The sequence below is a fragment of the Harpia harpyja genome, chromosome 20 (genome assembly GCF_026419915.1).
Source record: "Harpia harpyja isolate bHarHar1 chromosome 20, bHarHar1 primary haplotype, whole genome shotgun sequence".
Classification (NCBI taxonomy): Eukaryota; Metazoa; Chordata; class Aves; order Accipitriformes; family Accipitridae; genus Harpia; species Harpia harpyja.
In genome coordinates this window covers 6959891-6966709 of record NC_068959.1, presented here as the reverse complement: position 1 = coordinate 6966709, position 6819 = coordinate 6959891, and the positions used below count along the sequence as shown (strand labels likewise).

The following is a 6819-nucleotide window of genomic DNA, read 5'->3' as shown; positions in this document are numbered from 1 at the left end:
GCTGCATGACCCCAAGTCCCTGCCAGCACTTAACGATGCTTATTGAGGCTGGAAATCTCAGCCGAGAGCGGCTCTGGCAGCCCACACTGCAGCTGTCCCAGCCCCGGGGGAATCACTAAGTCCTGCAAGCGCCACAAACAGGGGTGCAGGTGCCAAAAATAGAGGTGAGCAATGAAGGGGGATGAGGCAGAGGTAGCTGAGCTGCTCCCCTCCGCCCACGCACTTGCACAAGCGAGTCCCTCCGGCTTCGGTGCTTCCTCCGAGCTGGCCTTTCCCAGGAGCTGCTGTAACCCCAAAGTGCTGTTCCTAAACAAAGTGCGTGGCCCTAGATGCTCCCTGGGGATGTACAGCACGGGCCACCATGTGCTTGCCGGGATGCTGTGGGCTCTCTGGGGCTCTCCCAGCATCCCAAAACAATGAACCCTGGCCTTCACAGACTTCTCCCGGGGGAGGGTTTTGTTTGCCCAGGTTGTCTCTGCTCCCAGTCTGGGAGTGGGCATTGGGGTCCTCCATTTGCAGAGGGAAGAACGGGGAATATGTCCTTCCTCAGGATCAGGATGCTCTGCCCTCAAGTGTGGTCCGTGCTAGCTTTTCCACCCCCTGCTCACCCCAGGTAGCCCATTCCCGGTACAAGGGACCCAGCAGGATTGTACCAGCGGGTTTCTCCCTCTCTTGCTGTGTTGTGAGCAGTGATACTGTTCTTGGAGGGGGAACGCTGCCGGGAAATAGCTCTGCTGAGCTATTCCCAGCAGCCCACATGTCCCTGCGCAGGGACCTGTCAGACACATCTTTATCCCTTGGGAAAAGTGTCCGGAGGAGCCATGTGCGCAGCACGTCCCCTCTGCCGCCTGCCCCCCATATGAGCTGCTCTCACGCTCGCCAGCTCCTCTTCTGCACGACAGACTGTCTCGGCTCTGGGGGGGCTGCCAGGGCCCTCCCAGTACGCGGCCACCACCTCATCTGGAGTTGGGGAATCCAGCCAGCCCAGCGCAGGGGAGCAGCGGGGTCTCACCCAGCCATCACCATTTCACCCTCCATGCAGCCCAGCATAAGAGCCCCTCCAGCTCCCGGGGGGCCGCCTCTCCAGCATCCTTCTTTTCCCCGGGCTCCCTCTCCTGCTCGGGCTTTGCCAGACCCGCATCTCCCCTGTCCTGCCCGCAGCTGTACTTGCCCGGCTGCCAGACCCTGCCGGGCACAGAGCCAGCACGCCAGCCCCATGCAAAGTGCCGCTCATTGCGTGCGGATAACCATGGGTGCTGCAGCCCACCTCTCCTCACCCTCCATGGCTGCACAGAATAAAGACCTTCCCCTTTGGTTTTTCATTGGTGCAAAGGAAATGCCGAGATAACGGGTGATAAGCGGCAATCTCTTGGGCTTGTCCAGCCGGGGAATCATTAGCTGTGCCCATTGTGCAGACGTTCGTTAGTGAGGCAGGAGGGGATGAGTCTGCCTTGCAAACAAACCAGGAACTCAGATTTCGGCAGTGTTGTCTTTATGGGAAGGGCTTTTTCATTCTTGGAAAGGAAAAAAAAAGAAAGATAGAAAGGTGTCTTTTCAGGGGAGTCTCCTTTTTCAGGATGCCAGTACATTTTTGCAGTTTTTCTTGTTTGGATCAGACAAAAGCACATCTCCAGGATGGAAATGATGGCAAGAGCTGATGGGTCAAAAGACAGTTTTGATCCAAAGAGCTTCTGTACCTTGTTACAGTGCTGAAACAAATTACAAAAAAATCCTCTTTCGGACAAAAGGTAATATTTTGCCTATTCAGAGATTGTCAGAAACTTTATTTGAACTCATCAAGGTGTGGGGAGGATTTAAAGCAGGTTCATCAGCTGGCTTCCACCCCCCAAAGCAGAAGGGGGGCAGAACATCTGAGATGATGGCACGGCCGAGGTGGAAACTCCTGCCACCTCTCCCAGCTCCGTGCCCCTTGGCAGCTCAAATGGCCCCGAGTCCCCAAACAAACCCACCCTCTGCCGCAACATCCCAGTTGCACAAGACATTTTATTCCCCTTTGCAAAAAAAAAAAAAAGGACTGGGAGGGTGCGTTGGTGGTCCCTGAGCGGCCGTGGCCAGCCGGGGGTCAGCGGGGCGAGAGGCACAGTGCTGGCTCGGCACGGCCCGGGGAGGCGTCCGGGGGGAATACGCGGAGTCGGTTCAGTACAGGCCTTCTTTAATAAAAACATGAGTCAGCTGCTGGCGTGGGCAGCGGATTTTCTAAACATCCCCTCATATCCTGAGAAAGGGAAAAAAAAAAAAAAAAAAAGAAAACGGGAGGGGGGGGCTTGAGGGGAAAAAAAAAAGAAAAGAAAAGAAAAAGAAAACAGGGAAAAAGGCCAGAATTGAAAGCAGACACAGGGAGAGAGCAGCTCCTTCCCTCCGGTTTAAGGAGGCGAGAGCCGGGCTGGTCCGGGCTCCTTTTGTTTCCCGTTAGCTGGGCCCTCGCCGCTCCCCCTCATCGGCAGCCTGCGGCAAAACTCCCCTCTCCTTGCAGCCACTTCGGCTTCTCCTCCTTTTTAAAGATTTTTGTCCCCCCATCGCGCTCGTCTGCCGGGCTTTAATCGCAAGTTTTGCTCTGCAGAGGGTCCCCGCAGAGGGTGGAGGGAGGAAGTCGGAGGGACTCCGCTCCTCATTGGCGAGGCAACCTCCCCCCTTCTCCTCCTCCCGAGGTCTCTTTTATTTATACACGCACACACACACGCGTGCACATCCCTCGGCTCGGGGCTTTACTCCACGCTGAGGGCCGAGGCGGCCGGACCCTCTCCCAGGTGGGCTGGGGGCTGCTCAGGGTGCTGCTGAGATGCACCGGAGAGCAGAGCGAGGGCTTGGCTGCAGCCCAGCCCTGGCACAGCCTTGCCTCTCCTTTTGATTTTATTTTATTTTTTTTCCCCTCCTCCCCTCCACTTCATTGCTTCCCTTCCCTCTCTTTCTCCTTTAAGTGGAAAAGCCTTGCCAGCTGGGGAAGGCTGGGAGGGCAGGGAGAGCCTCGGCAGGCAGCAGATAAAGAGCGCGGAGGAGAGGAAAGAATTTCGGGGCGGCCAGCGCCCGTGGGACGTGCGGCGCAGGCGCTCGCCCGGTGGGACCCTGCCCAAGGTAAGCCCTCGCGTCGCCCACCCGGGTGCCGGCTCACCCTCCCGCTCTCCGGATGGGAAACCTCACGCTGGAGGTGGTACGGACCCCAGGTACCCTCTCCCCAAGCCAGACTGGTTGCTCTGGAAGGGCCTTTGCTGCCCTGCAAGGGGCTGGCACCCCAAAATGCCCTGCCAAGCCCTGGGGAGGTGGTGTTTGGTGGAGAGCAGCCGAGTTCTGCGGCATCCAACGGGAAAAGCGGTCCCGTCAACTCTCGCCAGGTCCTGGGTTGGGATGGCTGCGGGGAGCCAACGGATGCTGCGGCTGTAGGGCAGGAGAGGGGACCCCGCTGCAGCGGGAGCAGGGCCCAGGGGATCTCTGCTTCTCCCTGGGGAGCTCTCGGTCCTTCCCTGGGTTGGGGGGTTACCCTGGCTCTCCCAGCCCGGCAGCTGTGGGAGGGCTGGGATGTGCGTGGGGAAGGGGCTTCTCGCTGTTCCCAGTGAGACATTTTAGAGGCGTGAGCGTGCCCCACCGCAGAGCAGCATCACCGAAGCGTTAGACCGTCCGAACGCATCCATGGTCATCCCTAAATGCAGGGTGCTCCTAGGACCACGACGCTTCAGCCTGTGCCCTTGGCAGGTCTCCTGTCCCCATGGGCCAGGCCAAGGTGGAGAGGGACATCTGCAAGCCCTGCTCTCAGCCTGCGCCCTGGCATGCCGGGTACTGGAGGGGGGTAAAACCCTTCTAGGCATGGATGTGGGCAACTGCTCTGCTGTCCCAAGAGCCCAGGAGCTGAGGGCCTCCAACAGGCTGGAGCTGGTCTGGAGTAAAGCTGTGCTGACTCAGGCAGCCCCGACAGGCCAGGGACAGGGAGTTGCGTGATCTGCAGGGCTTTGGTGCTCACACTGGGACCACTGTGGGCTCAGAGCATCCAGCTCCTGCGCTCACCTGCCAACCAGGAGACATTCAAAGCAGGACTTGTGGTGGAAAGGGATGTTGTGCTGCTCCATCCTTGCCCCAGAGCACCTGGGGCTTCTTAAAGCAGTGGGCAAATAGCTAAAAGTAGTCGGTTTGGAGTGCAAACCCTGTTTGCAGGGGCTCGACAGTCTCAAATCTTTTCAGAAGGTCTCCCATCGATGACAAGGACCAGCAATGTTGACCCCCAGTGCTCCCCAGGGGCCATTGAGGGGCTGGCTGAAGGTCATTTCCCCCTCAACACCCTGCAGGACAAGGTGTCTGTGCACCCCATGCTCTCGGGAAAGGGGCACGTTTCATTCAGGCAGCCGGAGCCAGTGGCAAAGACGTGGCTTTGCCTGGCAGAGGGCACGTGCCGGGGGGGCTCGGAGTGGGAGCCACCAGGTAGCCACCCCGGTTGGCAGCCAGCCCTGATCACAGTCTGATACGAGGCTTGAAGTTACTCCTTGGTATTGATATCACTCAGGCTCGGGTGTGCTGTGGCCCTGGTGGCAGCTGCCAACCCCGGGCAGCGTCCCTGGGTTCAGGAAACACCCCCAATTCAGTCTGTGCATCAAGAGGGGTCAGTGCGTTGGAGAAGCATCAAGTCACAGGCACCCATTTGCAGCATGCAAAGGGCTTTTCTCTCTCCCTAAAACCAGCTGTCCCTTCCTCCAGCTCAACAGCACGGAGGGTCCTCGCTGAAGGAGCGGGCGGAGGGACCGCAGCCACCCGATTACCTGCCCTCGGCTCATCCCCCGCATCCCCGCACAGGGCTGGGGGTTCAGGGTGCCTGCGGTCTGAATGGGGAGCACGGTCTGAACACAAGCACGGCCAGCTTAATGCTGCAGTCAGGGAGAAGTTAGCCACGGCTTGTTGTCCAAAGTCCTGGGCATTTCTAGTGGAGTCCCGCAGGGCTGTGGCCTGGGCTTGGTCCTCTGCAATCTCTACATTAACTGCCTGGGTGATGGATGAGCGCACGTACTAAATTCTGGGCTGGCACCAAGCTGCGCGGGCAGATTGGAGCACAGGAGGATCCCACGGTCTCCGGGAGGAGTCCAGCATCAACCAGACAACAGCAAGCTGTGACAGCATGCTGCCATTAGGAAGGAAATATTAAATGGCTGTGCATGATCTTGGGACCTAATAGCCCAGGCAGCTTGTACAGTGGGAAAGGATCTGGGGGCTATAGTAGACACAAACCAGATTGCAGCGTGGTGCAGGGAAACCCGCAGCTCTTCCCATAGGATGTGCTGAAAGGCACCCAGCTGGAGGCGGCACGAACAGGCAGGGTGGAGAGAGCAGGTCCTTCCCAGCAAGTGATGCCGAGCGCTTCAGCAGGGATGCACATGGAGTGGAAAGGCTCAGGGAGAGCAGGGAGGGTGATCAGAAGCCCAGGAGAGGCTGCGGAGGACTGGGAGAGGGGTTGATGGGGCTCACTACTCACTGGGTGTTGTGGGGTGGTAGCACACAGTCTTCGTGCATGGGAAAGGTCATTGCAAAGAAAAAAGTTAGCTTTTAGGGGAAATGTCTGTAGGTTTAAAGACATGAGGCTGGGTGCCTTCAGCCCCACAGGTTTCAAAGGACGTGTCGGGCAAACCTCTGGCTGGGGAGATGCGGGCACTGCAGCAGGGGAATGACGCTGTGATCTCTTTCAGCCTCGTTTTTGATGGGTCTGCGACAGGATTTCCAAAGCATTCAGAACACTGTTAGGAAGAGGAGAGCACTGGGCCCTTCTCCAGGACTAGGGCAAGATGAAATTGTCTTAGTGAGCACCAGAGGAACGCTGAGGTTAAGAAATGCTCTCTAGCTGCGAGAGCAATGCCGTGCAAGAAGAGACCATGTTGGCTGGCCGCAGCGTTGGCCAAATGACGGACAGGTACGACGGGCCGCTGCCAGAGGGTCCGGGCAGGGACTTCTCCGCCTGGCTCCGCTCTGGGGCCACGCTGTCCCCGAGGTCCCTCTGGCCCTGGGGTCTGACGCCATGCTGAAGCAGGATGGGATTGCAGTGGTGTTCATAGGGTCAGCCTTCGGCGAAGCGTCTTCCCGGGATGCAGCAGCAAAGGGCAGGGAGCAGAGGAGCCGTGTGGTGGCCAAATCCCACGGGAGCGCAGCTGCTGGTGCTGGCAGTGGGGGCTGCCTTTGGCCCAGAGCTGAAGAGAGCTGGGGACCACGCAGGCTCGGGGCTGGCTGGATGCATCCTATCCCTGTGAGGGAGGATCCGGGCCGAACACTTCGTGGAGTTTGTTTGTTTGTACTTTAACCGAGGGAAAGAAATCCCCTGGAGAGGAACTGCAAGGGGAGGGTATAGACTGGGTATTGTTTCCTGAGAGGCTGGAGCGGCTCCAGGAGGCTCCTTCCGCTCCGCCAGGCAAATTGGACATAACGAGGCTTGTTTTAGGGGTGGCTGTTTCCCCTCCTCCTCTCCCCGGTTGCCTAATTAGGCTCCCCGAGCCAAGCGCACCTCTGCCCTGCTCCGCTCCCACTGGGACACCTCCTCCTGGAAGCGCAGCGCTGTCCCGGCACCACGGGGGACACAGAGCAGACCCTGCCAGGACAGGGACACGTGCCGGGGATGCACAGAAGGGTGCTGGGATGGGTCATGCGCTGAGCAAGCGGGTCCCACAGGTCCATTGCCCCCCACAGCCTGGTAGGAGGAGACGTACAGTGATGCGCTGCCCCTCACACCCTGCTTTTTCATCGTCCCTGGGCACAAACCTGGGACACAGGCTGTGGCATGCCCTGGTCTGTGTTTGTACCCTTCTCCTGCAACCACCAACCTGCAGGGCCAGAGGA

General features: G+C 58.9%; 1 protein-coding gene across 2 annotated transcripts in view; it reads left to right on the top strand.

The window, feature by feature from the left end:
* The first annotated feature begins 2356 nt into the window (after positions 1-2356).
* The window catches only part of PDGFRB (platelet derived growth factor receptor beta), a 34824-nt gene continuing 30361 nt past the window's right edge, over positions 2357-6819 (top strand). The window contains exons 1-2 of one of the 2 annotated variants that reach the window (XM_052816646.1): positions 2357-2768; positions 2940-3093. The gene's annotated coding sequence lies outside the window, so the exon portion shown is untranslated. Of the gene's footprint in view, positions 3094-6819 lie in introns of both variants that reach the window. The other variant, XM_052816645.1, reaches the window with a different exon arrangement.